The 19,939-nt window shown below is 43.5% G+C and overlaps 1 protein-coding gene across 18 annotated transcripts in view; it reads right to left on the bottom strand.

The window, feature by feature from the left end:
• The window catches only part of ASPRV1 (aspartic peptidase, retroviral-like 1), a 212,607-nt gene that overhangs the window by 92,787 nt on the left and 99,881 nt on the right, over window positions 1-19,939 (bottom strand). The window contains exon 7 of one of the 18 annotated variants that reach the window (XR_002342614.1): window positions 8,848-9,974. The exons of the other annotated variants lie outside the window; for them this stretch is intronic. The gene's annotated coding sequence lies outside the window, so the exon portion shown is untranslated. Of the gene's footprint in view, window positions 1-8,847; window positions 9,975-19,939 lie in introns of those variants that run through there. 18 annotated transcript variants of the gene reach the window in all.

Below are 19,939 nucleotides of genomic sequence, written 5' to 3'. Positions count from 1 at the left end.
CAGAACTGATAAAGCTGAGTGATTAGATGATGGAAGTTAAGGGGGCCACATAAAAGGAAAAGAACTCCTGGGCTTCTGGCTTAAGTAGTTGGATAGATGAAGGATTAACAGAGACTGGCTATTCCGGAAGAGAAGGCAATGTGTGGAGGTAGATGATGAAATCAGTTTAGACATGTTGACTTTGACATGCCTATAAGGCATACAGGTGGAGAGGTACCAGTGGCAGCTGGACTCACAGAACTGGAGCCCAGGACAGATATCAGGACTAAAGATAGAGATTTGGGAGCTGTCAGCCTGCAGATGGTGGTTAAAGACCAGGAAGGGGTAAGATCACATAGGGAGCAAAGGAGGAGATGAAACAAGGAAGACGTCACCTATAAGAGGTAGGCTGAGGAGGAGCTATGGAGAGAAAGAGACATGAGAGAGGGAGGGAGAAAAAAGAGCAGGAGCACAGCTGCTGGGGGAGAAAGCACTTACGAGGACTAGTGAACGGGGTCCAATAGTGTGGAAAACTGAGAACCCACAAAGGCCCCCCTTACAGTTGAGAAAACAGAGGCCCAGGAGGGCTGAGGTGTTCTGAGCCCAAGAGCTATTATTGACCATGATCACATAGATAAGTAGCTCTCAAATTATGATCTCTGGACTCCTGGGGAGGGGTTGCCCAAGACCCTTCCAGGGCAGTCTAAGAGGTAAAGAACACCTTTATAATAATATCAGAACTTTTTGCAGTTTTTACTTTGTTGACATTTGCACTGATAACATAAAAACAACAGTGGGCAAAACCGATGGGGCCTTGGGAGTTCCCATTGTGGCTCAATGGAAAAGAATCCGACTAGTATCCATGAGGATGCAGGTTCAATCCCTGGCCCCATTCAGTGGGTTAAAGATCTGGTGTTGCCCTGAGCTGTGGTATAGGTCACAGACTCAGCTCAGATCTGGCATTGCTGTGGCTATGGTGTAGGCTGGCAGCTGTAGCTCTGATTCGACCCCTAACTTGGGAACTTCCATATGAAAAACAAAAACAAAAACACACTGGGGCCTTAACACAAATTAATGAAGTCATATTCTTCACCCCCGAGCACTTAACGTTTTAACAAAGAGGCTAGCTTCACATGACAATGTCTACAATGGAGCAATAATTATTAATTTTATTAAAACGTGACCCCTAGAGTTCCTGCTGTGATGCAACAGGATTGAAGTGTCTGGAGTGCAAGGTGACAGGTTCGATCCATGGCCTGGCACATTGGATTAAGGATCCAGTATTGCTGCGGCTGCAGCATAGGTCACAACTGCGGCTCAGATCTGATCCCTGCCCTGGGAACTTCCATATGCTGTGGGGTAGCCAAAAAAAAAAAAAAAAACCATGTAACCCTTGAGTACACATCTTGTTACCGACCTGTGTATAAAGCACCTCTGCTGCATAGTGAAGTACTAGACGCATTTACAGGACTATTTACACTGACAGCTAAACTACCTGCTTTTTTTGTGGAACATCATTTTTGTTAGACTGACAAACTATGATTACTCAGACTTGAGCTATGATTATTCAGACCTGAGTTTCTGGCAGATATTTTCTGGAAAATGAAAGAAGTGAGCTTGTTAAAACAAAACAAAACCTGATAGTATTTTTTGCCAATGATAAAATTTGAGCTGTCAGAGTTCCTGTTGTGGCACAGCAAAAACGAATCAGACTAGTAGCCGTGAGGAATTGGGTTCTATCCTTGGCCTCGCTCAGTGGGGTTAAGGATCTGGCATTGCGGTGAGCTGTGGTATAGGTCACAGAGGTGGCTCGATCCTGCATTTCTGTGGCTGTGGCGTAGGCCGGCAGCTGCAGCTCTGATTGTACCCCTAACCTGGGAACTTCCATATGCCACTGATGCAGCCCTAAAAAGCAAAAAAAAATTGTGACCTGTCAAGTGAAAATTAGAATGAACTTGACAGCTTCCCTATACCTAAAGACCTTAATGATGAAATCAGTGGCAATATTAACAAATGTGATTATTATGAACTCAAATGAGCCTACATTTAGAAGATGTGCATAAATCACTGAGCCATCACTTTCCAAATGACCAATGCATGATGTTACAAAATCAGGCATGAGTAGAAGACTCAAAGTGCAAGGCAGACCAATGGAATTTAATTTAGCTGAGTATAAGAAATTCATTGAGGAGTTCCCGTCGTGGCACAGTGGAAATGAATCTGACTAGGAACCACGAGGTTGTGGATTCAATCCCTGGCCTTGCTCAGTGGGTTAAGGATCCGGCATTGCCATGAGCTGTAGTGTAGGTCGCAGACGTGGCTCGGATCTGGCGTTGCTGTCGCTGTGGTGTAGGCCGGTGGTTACAGCTCTAATTCGACCCCTAGCCTGGGAACCGCCATGTGCCACTTTGTGGCCCTAAAAAATAAAAACAAAAAAAAAAATTTTTTTTGAGAAAAAATTTTAAATTACCAAAATTGACTAGAGGAGAAGTAATACTATAGTAGTAGTAGAAGTATTCTGAAAGTGTCCTTTTAAAATACAAACCCATTTGGGTAGTAAGTGCTAGTGAGCCATTCCTCATCTACCTTTTGTGACAAAACAGATTGAGTCTTTGAAGCCTAAGCATGTCTGTCTGATTGGGAGGAAAGACAGTACTGAGTACAGGGGAGGTGCTGGTACTACCCCTGTTTAGCAGCCCTGGTCAGCTTGGGGTCAGAATACCCCAGGGCCAAAGCAGGCTGCCAAGATATTCTCTGCAAACTTCCCCAAGACTCAAAACCTCAAACATGAGGTTCTGCTTGGCCTGTCAGGTCCAGATGTGCACAGAGATGTCCCTGTCAATCTGGCTCTGTCCGGCCCCAAGGCTTAGCCCACAATCCCTTTGCCCCTTCCCTCCCCTCCTCACTTCTTCCTCTCTCCTTCCTCTTCCTCTTCTTGCCTTGCTCTGTTCCCCTCCCCATCTTCTGTTAGGTGACAAAGAGTAGCTGGGGTGTGGCTGGGGTAGATCTGGCGCTATACCACCTCTATACCTGCCAGAGGGGTTGCACCAGATAGGTAAAGTCCTGAGGCCTAACTCTCAGCCTGCCTCGGCTCATTCCCCAAACTTATTTCTGAATCTGAGGTCAGAATAGGAGAGAGGAAGGGTCCAAGGGGTGTGGTGGTGTGTGCAGTAAAAGGAGATAGTTATCTAGCTCTGATCCCTGTTAGTGGAGTTAATGCAAGAGATCTACATTTACATCTCACACTGGGTGGCCCAGATGAATGTCCCACATACATAAGCATTACTGTGTTTCAAATTTGTCAATGCAGTTGGATATATAAAAATTAAATTTATTTAAATATGTTACCCTGTCCATACCAGATTGTGACCACTAGTCTCAAAAAACAGATACTAGAAGTACAACATCTACATGTGCACATAAACACACACACATTACACATGTGTGTGCATGTGTAATGTGTGTGTGTGTTGGGGGTGAAAATCTCTTAAATACTGTAATGACAGAAAGAGTGATCTCCTGCAGTAAAAGGACGGGGATGACCAGTGTGCCCAGCAATGCTGTGGTCAAGTTATGATGTCTCCTTATGGTCTTATCCATGGGGAAGGGAGTGGGAAGGCCACAGCAGAGTTGAGTTTAAGTAGAAAAAAAGTTTCCTTTGTGGACCTTGCTAATGATTTCATCCTGGATTGACGGTAGCCCCTGGCAGCCGCTTCAGTGGACTCCTTACCTTGCTCAGAGCCTCAGAATTGGAACGGGATGTGGAGAGCAAATACTCATTGTGACCTCAACTTCTACTGAGGTCTGGAGTGGCCAGCCTGTCCAGATAACAGACAGGTGATACTGCAATGATACTGACCACACCTAAGGCTAGGAACTTGATCAGGCATGTTCAAGAGCAGTAATGGACACAGATGGCTAGAAGAATTAAACTCTGGACCATATCAGATGTTTGGTAGTCCTTGGTAGTGAGAATGTGGATAAGAATTCAGCATCAGAGAACTAAAAACCTACAAGAGAGATCCCACCCCTGGGTACTCTGCAGTCCAGGCTGGTATTATGATTTGAAAGAACATAAGGAAGGTCCCCAGAGTAAACCTCCTATCTAGAGAAATAATGCTTAAAATCCCCAAATTAGAGCTCTCTTACTTCACTGTATTTCCTTTCGTTTGGGCAGTGCTGGGTAGAGTTGGATGGAGCTGGGACCAGTATTACTCTGAGCTGTTGGCACTCTTTTCCACCACCAATACAAATGAAGGCTCTGAGAATGAAGGGTAATAGCGTAGATGCAAGAGTGGATGGAAGTAATGATGAAGTAACTTTCTAATATTGCCAGCCAGCGGATTCTATTGATGACATAGACTTTCAGGTCACAACCTCTAACCCCACCAAACGTATTTGGATTCAATCTTTGCAAAGAGTGAGCTTCTTCTTCCAAGTACTTATCACTCCCTGCCACCTAAAGACCTATGAAATAGGATACTTTCAGCATGGGCTCTATGAAGGCTCAAGTTGTAAGTGATTAACTCAAAACATTCTGTGGGTTCCTGTGAATAGGTGATGACATAATAGAAAGCCTGGTGTATTTTGATGCGATCTGTCAGGTCCTTACAAGTCCTCCTTCCAAAAATACCATCCCTCTAGGACCAGACACTATAAAACTCTTAGAGGAAAACATAGGCCAAACCCTCTCTGACATAAACGACAGCAACATCTTCTCAGATCCACCTCCTAGAGTAATGACAGTAAAAACAAAAATACACAAATGGGACCTAATCAAACTTAAAAAGTTTCTGCACAGAAAAGGAAACCCTGAACAAAACAAAAAGACAACCCACAGCATGGGAGAAAATCTTTGCAAATGAATCAACTGACAGGGGATTAATCTCCAAAATTTATAAACACCTTCTCCTGCTCAATACCAAAAAACAAACAACCCCATCAAAAAATGGGCAAAAGATCTAAACAGACAGTTCTCCAAAGACGACATACAGATGGCCAAGAAACACATGAGAAGATGTTCGACATCACTCATTACTAGAGAAATGCAAATCAAAACCACTCTGAGGTACCACCTTACACCAGCCAGAAGGGCCATCATCAGAAAGTCTACAAACAATAAGTGCTGGAGAGGGTGTGGAGAAAAAGGAACCCCAGTACACTGTTGGTGGGATTGTAAACTGGTGCAGCCACTGTGGAAAGCAGTATGGAGATGCCTCAGAAAACTCAAAATAGAACTACCATTTGATCCAGCAATCCCACTCCTGGGCATCTACCTAGAGAAAACCTAACTCAAAAACATACATGTACTCCGATGTTCATTGCAGCACTGCATACAATAGCCAAACATGAAAACAACCTAATAGTCCATGGACAGAGGAGTGGATAAAAAAGATGTGGTACATATACATGATGGAGTATCACTCAGCCATTTAAAAATGGCTAAAAATTACTATGCTAAGTGAAGTCAGTCAGATAGTGAGACACCACCATTACATGCTATCACTTACATGTGGAATCTGAAAAAAAGGACATAATCAACTTCTCTGCAGAACAGATACTGACTCACAGACTTTGAAAAACTTGTAGTTTCCAAATGAGACAGGTTGGGGGGTTGGGGATGCACTGGAGGTTTGGGATGGAAATGCCATAAATTGGTTGTGATGATCATTATACAACTATAAATGTAATAAAATTCATTGAATAATAAAAAATAGGCCACAAAAATATATTATATATATATATATATATTTTTATATTTAGATATATCTCCTCCCTGCTCCAGACCCACTGGAACCTAAAATTTCACCATTAGAGGGTCTTTAACGTAACTCAATAGGTGTATAGGAAAAAAAAAAAAAAAATTTTTTTTTTTCTTTTTACGGCCACACAAATGGCATATGGAAGTTCCTGGGCTAGGGGTCAAAATGGAGCTGCAGCTGTCAGCCTACACCACAGCAATGCCAGATTTGAGCCACATCTGTGACCTGTGCTGCAGCTTGTGGCAACGCTGCATCCTTAGCCCACTGAGCAAGGCCAGGGATCAAGGCCACATCCTCATGGACACTACGTTGAGTTCTTAACCCAATGAGCCACAACAGGAACTAGCCCAAAAAATTTGATTCAGGGTAGGGGTGGGAGTGAAATATCACACAAGAACAAGCCAGTAGTAGCCCTAGAATTCCTAGATGAAGGATTTAGAAGTAGTAATCCAGGAGTTCTCATTGTGTTGCACTGGAAACAAATCTGACTAGTATCCATGAGGATGAGGATTTGAACCCTGGCCTGACTCAGTGGGTCAGGGATCCAGTCTTGCTGTGAGCTGTGGTATAGGTGGTAGACGTGGCTCTGATCCCACATTGCTGTGGCTGTGGTGTAGGCCAGCAGATGCAGCTCTGATTGGACCCCTAGGCCGGGAACTTCCATGTGCCCCAAGTGCGGCCCTAAAATGCAAAAAAAAAAAAAAAAATGGAAGTAGCAATCCCATGGGAAGAGAAATGGAGGTAGGAGGGTTGGGAATATCTAAAGCCATTTTTCATAGTGAATACAGGGTTTTTAATTACACTGAATATTTATTTCAGGTGGCTTTGGCAAGGGACTGATAGAGATCTGGGATGTGAAAGACTCCCCCATAAATCCCTTGATGTTAACAGTGTAACAAGAGAAAGAAGTTGAGTGCTATGACCTTGGAAATCAAGAAATAAGAGTCCTGGACTTGTGAGGTTGGGAGAACATCAAATTCAATCCCTTCCCCTCTTAGTCACTTTGCTGTCAGATGCAGGCAAATATCCTAAGGCTGAGCTGAGGAATATCCAAGAGGGTCCTGAGTCCTTGGAATTCTCTCCAGAGTCCTTTCCCTAGAGGAGGACTTGGATGGGAATGCAGGACCTTGGCCAAGAAAGGCAGGAAAAAAGCAGTGTAAATTGTGGGCTGGATTGAACAGTCACGTGATGCAATCTCACTGCTTCTCTTAATCTCTTTCTCCCTCCTCCTCTACACTCTCCCTTCCCTCCCTCCTTTCCCCTCCCTTCACTGTTTTGATTTGGTTAAAATAGATGCAAACCCTGGTCTTTTCTATTTTTAATACCTAACCATTACATAATCTACACCGTAATTGCTGACTTGAAAAACTATTGGCAACAGTAGAAAATCCCCAGAGTTTTAAACAGGAAAAGGATTATTACAGCACAAAAGCCTTTGGCAGTTTTACTGACTGGTAAACCGTCTGTAATCGTCACTTGCCAGTGGAAGTCACATGGGCCCTGGGAAACACTCCTCACCTCAGGGAAAGCAGGCTGGGGGAAGGGATGAAACGCAGCCTCAGCTGGGAGAGGGATGCTTTGTGTGGTGAGGTAGGGGTGGGATGGCAGACTGGAGCTCCTGCTGGGCCCAGCCCAGAGGGGAGAGAGGAAGGAGTGAGCCTCAGGAAAACTCCCACCTCCCAGGGGCCACCTTTTACTGCATTTGTTTCTTGCTAGAGAGTAAGTTTCCAGCACCCAGGACCTCTCCCTCATCAACTTCCTGGGCCTTCCTACAGCCTCCAACACATTTCTGGGTGAGCCTGAATGAGGGTGGACCATCCCAGTTAAACAAATGATTTTATAAAGACAAAGGAGCAAGAAAGACTGCATGTTAGTCACACAAACCTGACCCACTCCTCTACAAGGCTTTCCACACAGTAAGCCAACACCACACTATTTAATTCCTCAATAAAATGATCCGTTAACAATATAAGAACTAGAAGTTTGATAAACGGTTTCCAACCAAATAAAAATTAACTTGCCTCATTAAGACAAAATTCTCTGTATATGGGTTGAAGGCGTCAGTAATATAGGGGGGACAGGTCGGTTTTCCCTAATTTTGCCAATTCTGCCACAATCCTAACCCCAATAATCAAGGAGGGTCAGTCCAATTTGGGTAACTATATGTGACAATTCATTCAATAAACGTCTGCTGAAGACACACACTGGACTAGTTGCTGGGGATTTTACAGTGAGTGAAATCAATGCCCTGTGGAATTGGTAGGTCAGTGAGAGAGAGAGACATTAATCAAAATACTACATAAACCTATCATTACAAACCATGATGAAGAGTTATAAAGGAAAAGTACAGGGCGCTAGGGGCATTTAGAACAGGAAGACCTGATAGGGTAGGAGGGTTCCCAGGAGATTACCTAAGGACTTCAGGGTTCTCTTAATTCCACACCCCATCTTCCTTCCCACTCCCCTCCCTCTGCCCTTCCTTACTTCCTGTAGTTAATATTTACTGGTCTTTTCTATATACAGAGGATAATGCTAGGTCCTTTACATGCATAGTCTCATTTGATTCATACAGCAAACTTACAATTAGCACTTTCAGACAAAAGAGTGTTACCAAAAGCCAAATCACACTTTACAATGAGAACTATATATAACTCATGAAATGAATTTAGACTCAATTGGCTGAATGTGAAAAAATCCAAATCGAACTTTCAAAAGAAAAAAAATAATAACAAGGGAAAACCTAGACCCATGCAAATAAACTATCCAGAGTTAGACTAGCTTAAGGCATGGTTAGATCCTGGTACTTAAAAGATGTCATTTAGCCTCCTCTCTCAATCTTGCAGCTCAGCTTTCTCCTATGTTGGCTTCAGCACTTCCCCTGGGGTGGCAAGATGGGAACCAATAGCCTCAGGGATGTGTATATTCTACAGGTTTGGCAGCCCAGTTGGAAGAGAAATGAGAATTCACTTTTTTTTTTCTTTTTTGCTTTTTAGGGCTGCACTTGAGGCATATGGAGGTTCCGAGGCTAGGGGTCGAATGGGAGCTACAGTTGATGGCCACAGCCACAGCCACGCAAGATCTGAGCCACATCTTCGACCTACACTACAGCTCATGGCAATGCTGGATCCTTAACCCAGTGAGCAAGTCCAGGGATCCACCCCACAACCTCATGGTTCCTAGTCGGATTCATTTCCACTGCACCACAATGGGAACTCTGAGAATTCACTTCTTAACAGTTCAATGAAAATCCAGAGTCCTGACTGGCCTGAATTTGAGACCATGCCTAAGCTAACTGCTCTTCTTTGATTGGCACAGTCATATGTCCTCAATCTAGAACCAAAGGATGGACTTTACTCCACCAGAACTTGATCTGAGAATAGTCCCCTAAAGGAAAGTCAAGGTACTCTTATCTAAGAAGGGAGAATGATGCCAGTCAGAGCTCACTGATCTCTGTACCCAAAGTTTGGAATTACAGTAGATATTAAGGCTAAACAATAGGTTCTTCCATCAACTGGGTCTTCCTCCCTAAGGAAGGAGAGAGTGCTTATTTACTTTGGCACTGGCTGGACTTGCTCTGTTCCCAATCCAACTACATGGAGACCTTGGCATCTTGCTTTAGGGCATTCACTGGAGTCTTAATATTTGCTGAGCTACTTGCTCAGATCAGTCTTCCCAATACTTTATGGAAGATCTTCCTATCCCACTTCTCTCCCTACACAGTGCTGGTCTAGCTAGGCAGGCCAAAGCTCTGTGGCTCTGACAAGCATCCTCAGGGTCTGTGTAAATTAGGAAAAGAAGGGAATGATAAGCCCTTTCTTGGGAAGTTGTGCTTCCCTTTTAAAGTGTGAACTAAAAATGGCTTCCATTGGGCAGAAAGGGGAATATCAAGATAGTTCTTGGAGCACCCATAAAAAAGATCTTGCGGGGGACGGGGGAAGGAATGGATCACCATTAAACATTCTATGAGTTACACAGCACCACAGCAGCAATCAGATGTCATTGCAAGTACCCTGTTATAACAGCATGTTATAAAAGCTGCCTGGATCCCTCCATCCAATGACCTTCCAACAATTTCTGCAAATTCCCAGCAGCTAGTGCTCTTAACAGTGCCTTCTGGCTCTGGTCCAGCTCCTGCTGGACTTTTGATCTCACTCACATCTCACCTCCTGAAGCTGGTCTCTTCCCTCTGCTCTGAATTGTCCCAGATGTGCGACTTGGATTCCATTTTCTATGCTTTACCAAAAACAAAAATATACAAATGCAATCAAAACACTATGTGTTAGCATTGAGAACTATGTCTAGATATTCATATTGCAACAGAACAAAGGGTGGGGGGAAAAATGTATACATGTAAGAGTAACTTGATCCCCATGCTGTACAGCGGGGAAAAAAAATAAAAATAAAAAAAACACTATGTGTTCATCAGCCTTTCCTAAAGCTACGAGGAGAGTGGGGTTTTAAATTACCGTGATGCTTGGCTCCTTCACTATCTCCAGACACTTCTCACATTTGGGACATGTCTCTCCTTCCCTCAAAACACTAAATTCCCCTTATATTATTTGGACAACTAAGGTTTCCATCCCCCTTGCTCTGATAGCCAATGATCCACAGCTGGAGTCAGCCCCACTATGAACTATCCACTCCAGGTTCTACCTCTGACCAGCACTAAGGAACAAAAAGTTTTGAACTTTCTGTCACCACTACATTTTGCAGCAGAATGCTTTTTCCCCCCCTAAGAATATGAATTGGGCTACCATTTTTAGAACAGAACTGGCTGCAGTCAGTTTTGGTTTTAAATGTATTTCTATTACATCACTCTGCATGAACTTTCCAGCTCAGGGGGAAAAAAAAAAAGCCTACAAGTCTAAAACAATTTCCATAAAACCATTTTGGGGTCTACTGACATAAGAACGTGATTAAAGAAAGCAGTGACTCTGTCCCAAAGAAGCTGCCTGTCTTTGAAGGACAAAGGGGTTTATGGCCTTGTGCCATCCTGTGATAGAATTCCTATTGTTTCCAGGCTGGAGTTCTGGACTTTCAAACCCGAGGGAAACAGGGAAAACTAAGGTGTCAGTTTCAAAGATTCCTTTCACTTAGGTTGGTGGGTGCCTAAGGCCAAGATTAAAACCAGCTGAGAGGAGTTCCAGCTGTGATGCAGAGGCTTAAGAATCCAACTGCAGGGAGCTCCTGTCATGGCTCAGTGGTTAACAAATCCGACTAGGAACCATGTGGTTGTGGGTTCAATCCCTGGTCTTGCTCAGTGGGTTAAGGATCCAGAGCATTGCTGTGGCTGTGGTGTAGGCTCCAGCTATAGCTCTGATTGGATCCCTAGCCTGGGAACTTCCATAAGCCAAGAATACAACCCTAAAAAAAAAAAAAAAAAAGCAAAAGAAATCCCTTATAGATTATAGCTATCACCCATTGTTTATCACATACATTGCAAAAATTTTCTCCCAACCTATTGGTTGTCTTTTAACTTTGTTTATGATGACTTTGCCACACAGAAGTTTCTCATTTTTATGTGGTAAAACCAACTACAAACAATTAGAAAGTACTGCCATGGAAGCAATGCACTTCAGGCTCTGAACCTCACAGCCCCTTCTGTTGAGGGCCACATAGCTGTGCTTAATAGGTTCCTGTGGTGAAATGGCTGATTAGGCAATTATTTTCTGAGCTGTTCACATCTGGTTTTATAGCCAAGGTGGTGGTGTAAATGAATCAAGTTAAAAAGGAGCAAAAAGAATTGTGAATATTTTATTTGTTTGCTTGGTCTCATCTATTTGGAGGCTTCCTTCTTAAGTATTCTGAGTCATGACTAACAATGTCAAAGAAATCCTGAGCCACTGAAAATCCAAAAACATCTTTATAAACAATAATTTGAGTATTTCCAGACTCTTTCAAACTATGTGGGCTCTAGGGCATTATTTGCTGTCACTGTGGAGGGAAAAATACATTCCAGACCCCACAGGAATAGAAAGCCTCAAGAGTCCAATGTCTCCTAGAGCTTTAAGCAAAAAACCTTTAAAGTTTCACTTCAGCCTCTCACAGAAGATCTGTACTGGCCCAATCTGATCTTGAACAGCTCAAAAAACCCTAGTGGCCAAATGGGATTTTGCCTGCAAGAGTATTTAGTCCCTGTTGCTTCAAACTCTGCTATAGACCCAGTACATTGTGGAGGTCATCCTACTTGGCCAAAACTACCAGCAGCCCCACTATTCAAACTCCATGGTATTTGGGCCAGCTGTGCAGATGGCAGGCCTAAAAGATGGTTCTGGCCTCACTTCCCCTAGCTGAAAACTGACACTCCTTAAAGAACTTGGTTTCTGGGCAATGAAGGTTCTGCCATAAAATCATCCTTCAGTACCCAGTGGTACCAAAAGGAGAAAGAGATGGTCTTCCTCAAGGCTGCTTTCACACCATTATTCCTATAACCTTAAAAAAAAATCTTTCCTTTGCCAAGGCCTATACCAAAGTACTGTGCTCCTCCTCATTGCTGTAAGCTACTGAACTCTAGGTCATCAAAGACTTTGGCCCCTTGATCAGTCTGCCTTTCCACCCCAAGGCAGACCTTCTGCCGGAGGATGGTTTCCTAAATTTCTACCTCTCACTGTCTTTACTTCTACAGTTTGTTTCTCAACTTCACTGAGATTTCCAGCCTCTTGATATTCACCCCCCATCATTTTGCTGCCTGTCAGTCCTCCTCTAGATTCACTTCTTTCTCTAGTCAACTAGACAACCACTCTGTTACCAATATCCTAGACTCCCCTTACTCCAAGTCTTCCATTTAGCCCACAGAACACAGCTCCCACTTGAATGCAAATGTCCTCTGCTTTAATGGCCAAGTTGCTGAGTACTGCTAAAACCAATCATTAGTCATGAGAGCTGCTTCCTCCAGAAAGTCACCATCTCCCATATCAGCTAGGTCTTTAACATTGCTCAGCTATCCTCCTACAGGTCTCTAGATCATGGCCACTGGCACAACAAACCATGCCACTGTCCCCACTATCCCATCTGCTCCCAGCAGATGACCTCAATTTCTCCTGCCCAGAGTAAACAAAACCCAGCAGGAGGAAACTATCTCCCCCAGATCTTACCAAACTCTTCTATCCCATCATATCCTTCACCTCTATCAAATGAGACTTTCGCAAACGTGGCTTGGATCCTGAGTTACTGTGGCTGTGGCGTAGGTCAGCAGCTGTAGCTCCAATTGGACCCCTAGCCTGGGAACCTCCATATGCCACCAGTGTGGGCCTAAAAAGACAAAAAAAATTAAAATAAATAAATAAATAACCCTCCCTAGATACTGTCTGCCCCCCATACTTCACTAACTCTCTTCCACAGACAAGCTGCTGTGTTTTTCTTAGGGCAGTACCCTCAGCATATGGAGGTTCCCAGGCTAGGGGTCCAATCAGAGCTGTAGCTGCTGGCCTATGCCAGAGCCACAGCAATGTGGGATCCAAGCCTCGTCTTCGACCTACACCACAACACCGGATCCTTAATCCACTGAGCGAGGCCAGGGATCAAACCTGCATCCTCAGAGATACTAGTCAGGTTCGTTACTACCAAGCCACAAAGGGAACTTCACAGACAAGCTTCTTGAAAGAGTGGCATCCCTGATTGAGTTCACATTCTTGCCTCCACTGCTAGCTGCAGAAGTACTATCTAACAAAAGAGAGCGGACTGCTGCTCTTATTTACCAAAGGTCTGCTCTTTGGAAAACTGCTTTAGAGATTAGCAAAGAAGCATAATGAATGGAAACATATTATGTTGCTAGTAATTCAGAATTTTAATAATATTAATGAAAGTAATTGTTTAATACTACAAATGAGTTGAACAGATTTTCCTTTGTATCAACACTACCTCTGAATAGGGTATAAGCAAGATTATTTAAAGTGCTCTCTGGGAGTTCCCGTTGTGAGGCAGTAGAAAAAAATCCAACCCAGTATCCATGAGAATTCAGGTTCTATCCCTGGCCTTGCTCAGTGGATTAAGTATCCGGCACTGCCATGAGCTGTGGTGTAGGTCACAGATACGGTTCCCATCATGGCTCAGCAGTTAATGAATCTGACTAGTGTTACCGTCAGCTGCGGTGTAGGTTGCAGACATGAATCCGATCCTGTGTTGCTGTGGCTGTGGTGTAGGTTGGCAGTTAAAGCTCCAATTCGACCCTTAGCTTGGGAAATTCCATATGCCACAAGTGCAGCCTTAAAAAGCAAAAAAAAAAAAAAAAATCTTTAATTAAAAAAAGGTGCTCTTTAAGACAAAGAAACCTGTTTTCACAAAACTTCCATGATTCTTTAGATCCAAAAGCTAGAAATAATCGCTCTTCTCTGAGTTCCCATAGCATTCTTTCTACCTCATCACTTGATCTCAAATTATCATAGAACTCTCTACAGTTGGAGTTCCCATCGTGGCTCAGTGGTTAATGAATCCAACCAGGAACCATGAGGTTGCAGGTTCGAACCCTGGCCTTGCTCAGTGGGTTAAGGATCTGGTGTTGCCGTAAGCTGTGGTGTAGGTCGCAGACACAGCTTGGATCCTGCATTGCTGCAGCTCTGGTGTAGGCTGGCAGCTACAGCTTCGTTTAGACGCCTAGCCTGGGAAACTCCATATGCCTCGGCAGCAGCCCAAGAAATGGCAAAAAAATAAAAATAAAAAATAAAAAAAGAACTCTCTACAGTTAATAAATAATTGATAAGTGAATGAATGGACTGGAGTTCCCTTGTGGTGCAGTAGGTTAAGGATCCAGCACTGTCGCTGCAGTGGCTGGGATTGCTGCTGTGGCATGGGTTTGATACCTGGCTCAGGAACTTGCACATGTCACAGATGCAGCCAGAAAAGAAAAGAAAAAAGAATGAATGGACTTTACAAGTACCCATTACAAACTGAATAATTCTAATAAATCAATCTACTCAACCAATTAAATCAGTCCCCCTAAAGAACCTCCACTGATATCCTGCTAACTTAATATTAGTCTTTTTTTTTTTTTTTTTTTTTTGTCTTTTTAGGGCTGCGCCCACAGCATACGGAAGTTTCCAGGCTAGGGGTCAAATCGGAGCTGCAGCTGCTGGCCACAGCCACAGCGAAAGCCACAGCAGGATCTGAGCATGTCTGTGAACTACACTGCAGCTTGCAGCAATGCCAGATCTTTAACCCACTGAGTGAGGCCAGGGATCAAACCCGCATCCTCATTGATACTAGCCAGGTTCGTGAGCCACAACAGAACTCCTTCGTCTTTTTTCACACAAAGAATTTAACAAAGTTGCATTCAGTCATTCACATCCTATAATTTAGGTTTCCATTTATTTAAACGTGTCTTGAAATGTCTCAAATGCTAAAATATCACCATATCTTATTTGGTGTTCAGTCTGAAAAGACTAAGGTAAAAGTCAGTGAGGCAGGAATTAGCCAATCTGATGAATATGAGGCAAGGGATTTGAGGGAAGGGAAGGGAAGGGAAACCAATAATTCTCCTAGAGCAAAACATGGAGGACTCAGTAGGTATGAACTCCAAAACATGGAGGATACTTTCGCAATGAACCCAACTAGTATCTATGAGAATGAAGGTGCAACTGGCCCTGTTGTGGGTTGGAGATCTGGTGTTGCGGTGAGCTACGGTGTAGGTTACAGCTTGGATCTGGCATTGCTGTGGCTGTGGTGTAGACCAGCAGCTGCAGCTCCAACTCAGCCTCTGGGCTGGGAACTTCCATATGCTGCCCTAAAAAGAAAAGGAAAAAAAAAAAAAAAAAAAAAGATTGGTGTCAAAAGTTTCTTTCAAAGAACTTCCTGCCCCCACAGCCCCTCTGAAGAAGTCAGTTTTTAATCCTCACCCAGACAGAAATATGGGCTTGGACGACTATGTGAGGGTAAAAAGGTAGCCAGGGAAAGCAAGCCAGGAAACACAGGGCAGGGCCAGATGACTGGCCCCAGTTCCTCTGAAGCCAGAACCAGAAACTCCCGGTTTGCTTTACCCTTGTAGAAGGTGTAATTTCCAACAGGGCTAAAAATCACCAACGGCACATGGCCAGAGGGCAGGGCCAGGCTGGGGAAGTAAAAGCCAGGGATAAGCCTGAAAGCCTTCTGATTTAGAATCCAAGCAGTGAGGTGGAAGGGTGGTGGAAAGCCTCCTTCAGAGGACTTAGAAAGTAGCTGCCTTCTTTGAATAAGATCCAGGTTGCTAACAGGAAATCTCCTACCTCCTTGGGCCTCCTCACTTGTTCCAGAGACTTTCTCAGCAGCCTGATCTTTTCAAAAGGAGAGATCGTGTGACTGGGACACCTGCATACTAGTTTTGGAAATGTCCCTTGTCTGTGGAGTCACCAGCTCATGGAGCAGAAACTTCCTATAGTGCCCCCATTTCCTCCCTCTCCACCACAAAATCTGGGCCTCATCCAGCTAAGCTGTAGTGTGAGGCTGTGGGAAGACTGATCCACACAGCTTAAAAGGACTCAGGGAGAGAGATTTCTTCAGTCCTTCACTTGCTCACTCAATCATTTACTCACCCACTGTTTTCAAGAATGATGACTGCCCGCTATGCTCCAAGTGCTGCACTACAAGGATGCCTTACAAAATTCGCTAATCTAGCAATTGCCCAAGAAGGTCTTTAAAGTGGACTCTGTTGATTCAGAACTCTGACTGCTTTTTGTGTCTATGCTATCAAGATGGGTTGGCTAAATACTTTAATCCCATAAGTATGACTGTCAGCTAGAAAAGTGAAGTGACCTAAGGTACTTTTGATTTTCTACTCATTAAGGTAGATCTTCTTCTCTAACAGCTAGTGCATACACAAGTGAGTTACCATATCATTCCAAAACAAACAAACCTAATGACTTTACAAAAAATCCTTTTTCATGTAATTAATTCGGACAAGCCCTTCCCTCATGGGTCTAAGCCAATATGCTTTTACTATACTGCTCTCAAAAGAACAAAGCCAGAATTCAATAAACCACAAAGCTACCATGGGAACTCTGTTGTAACCAAACTAGCTAACTTTACTTACAATACCTCAAGCTATTGATAAACTAAAAGATCAGGACTTTTTCCCCCCTTGAATTCAACGAAACATCCAACATTCTCTAGTTACAAGAATGTCAGGGCCTACAAGGTATAGGAAACAAGGCAGTAACTATGAGTGACTTGGTGTCTTCCCTAGCTCTCTTCCTCCTCCAACCTCTTAAATGTAGGTACGAGTAGCTATCAGGCTAGAGCTTTTGCTCTGTTTTTTTTTTTTTGGTTTTTGTTTGTTTTTTTTTTAATCTTTTGTCCCTTTTTTAGGGCCGCACCTGTGACATATGAAGTTTCCCAGGCTAGGGGTGTGATCAGAGCTGTAGCCACTGGCCTACACCACAGCCACAGCAACGCCAGATCCAAGCCATATCTGCAACCTACACCACAACTCATGGCAACACTGGATCTTTAACCCATTGAGGAAGGCCAGGGATCAAACCCACCACCTCATGGTTCCTAGCCGGATTGGTTTCCACCGCGCCACGATGGGAACTCCATGCTCTAGTCTTTCTCTCCTTGGAAAATTCACCTCTAAGAGATGGAGAGTACAGAAACGAATTTGAGGCCTGAATGCCTGAATCTGAGTCCTAATTCTACTCTAATTGATAAAATAACAAGGCATAGTTGTGTTAGATAAGTTGCTGTATATAACGGCCTCTGTAAATGGCAGTGATTTAAAAATAATGTAGATATTCTCACTGTGGTGAAACAGATCAACAGTGTCTCTGCAGCAGCAGGGACATGGGCTGGATTCTGGGCCCAGCGCAGTGGATTAAGGATCTGACATTACTGCAGGTGTGGTGTAGGTTGCAACTCTGGCTCAGATTTGATCCCTAGCTAGGGAACTCCATATGCAATGGGGCAGCCAAAATAATAAGAATAATGTGGGTGTTGTTCTATTGTGATGCTTACTGCCCAATCCTACCTCTCTGCAAGCTCTACTCTCAGGTTCCAATTGAGACCAATGCCATATACTCCTCTCCAGAGTCTGCTAGGAATGCCAACAGGAGAGGAAAAACCAAGATGTGACCACTTCTTGTCAAATCTAGAGAGTTTCCACACCCACCTATTGCCTCTATTTTTACAAGTAATTTTTTCTCTAAATGGGAATCTGCAGACAAAAGAACACTGCCTTTTTGGAGTTCCCGTCGTGGCTCAGTGGTTAATGAATCCGACTAGGAACCATGAGGTTGCGGGTTCGATCCCTGGCCTCGCTCAGTGGGTTAAGGATCTGGTGGCCATGAGCTGTGGTGTAGGTCACAGACACGGCTAGGATCCCGAGTTGCTGTGGCTGTGGCATAGGCCAGCAGCCACAGCTCCGATTAGACCCCTAGCCTGCGAACCTCCATAGGCCAAGGGAGCGGCCCAAGAAATGGCAAAAAGACAAAAACAAAACAAAACAAAACAAAAAAACAACACTGCCTTTTAGATGTACCTTCAGTCCTTCAAATTCAACTCTAAGGAACGAATTTATCTCCCCTTCCAGAAAATGGTTCTGCTTTCCAGTTACTGCCATATCTATCCTAACAAGTAATTTTCCAACTTCTCAAGAGTAGACAAACATCTTGGCATTACAGTGACTTGTTATTCTCTTCTTTATCCTCTTTCCGTCTGACAGACTATCAAATCAGTAGTTTCTTCTTGAAATGCCCTTCATATTGTTTCTTTTCCTAATAATCACACTGCCCACCCTAGTTGATGCCTTATTATTTCATATTTCGGGCCTGGACTGCCACTATAACTTCTTAACTGGTTTTCCTAACCTCATTTTTCACTTCATTCATTTCACACATTCATACCATAAAATTTTCCCTGATCACTGCTTTTATCACCATGACTGATTACCTAGTTCAACAAGGTTAAAAAAAGACTTTTTTAATTTTATTTTTATTTTTTTTTTCTTTTTGCTATTTCTTTGGGCCGCTCCCGCGGCATATGGAGGTTCCCAGGATAGGGGTCGAATCGGAGCTGTAGCCACCGGCCTACGCCAGAGCCACAGCAACTCGGGATCCGAGCCGCGTCTGCAACCTACACCACAGCTCACGGCAACGCCGGATCATTAACCCACTGAGCAAGGGCAGGGACCGAACCTGCAACCTCATGGTTCCTAGTCGGATTCGTTAACCACTGCGCCACGACGGGAACTCCGACTTTTTTTTTTTAAAAAAACTGTCTGGCTTCAGCCCACCCATCACCCTAAAGTCAGAATCTATTTCTTTTTAGCATTTTTTGTTTTTCTGAATCCGAAAAGGTAATTTCTATAAAGTGTGTTGCAAAGTTTTTTAAATATATATACACAGCTATGGGTATATTTATCCCAACTGAAATAGATTCATATGCTATACATTTTTTCATGTATATATTGTAGCTATCCTTCTGTGTCAATAATTATAGATTTACTACCTATATCACTGTATGGACATACCATAATTTATTTGCCCAATCCCCTATCAATGGCTATTTTGACTGCTTTATAAACTCTGTAGTAATAAATATCCTCATACATATATATCTCTGTTCATGCGTCCTTGGGATAAATATCTAGAACCTGAATTGCTGGCTGAAGAACATCTGCACTTTAAATTCGATACATATTATCAAAATGAATTTAAGACAGAATGTATTAACATTTATTCCCAGCAACAGAGTATAAGTCCTGTTTCCTTCAGCTCTCACCAGCAATAAACATTTTCTTTTTAATATTTGTCAATCTAATAGTTGAAAAAATGATATCTCATTTGTTTCTGTTTTCTGGATTACAAATGAAACAGTCTTGAAGTTCCCGTCATGGCTCAGCAGAAACGAATCTGCCTAGCATTCATGAGGATGCATGTTCGATCCCTGGCCTCGCTCACTGGGTTAAGGATCTGGCATTGCGTGTGTGTAGGTCACAGACATGGCTCAGATTCCGAGTTGCTGTGGCTGTGGCATAGGCCGGTGCCTACAGCTCCAATTCAACCCCTGTAGTAGAAGATGTCCCTATAAAAAGGTAGAAAGGAGAGACCCTGGCCATGATGACTAAGCAAAGTCCAGCCAACTGCCCCAACCCCCCCTCCCCTCCACATCTGCTTCTGTAAACTTGCTTCCACATCTACTCCCTTGCCTGACCTCACTCCAGTCCTACCAGCATGGACCCGGAAGAGGTAGCCCATAAAAGCCTTGTGAAACCCTTCTTTGGGGCTCAGATTCTG

Source organism: Sus scrofa, chromosome 3 (genome assembly GCF_000003025.6).
Source record: "Sus scrofa isolate TJ Tabasco breed Duroc chromosome 3, Sscrofa11.1, whole genome shotgun sequence".
Lineage (NCBI taxonomy): Eukaryota > Metazoa > Chordata > Mammalia > Artiodactyla > Suidae > Sus > Sus scrofa.
The sequence above is the reverse complement of the archived record's forward strand: the minus strand, read 5'-3'. Positions and strand labels throughout refer to the sequence as shown.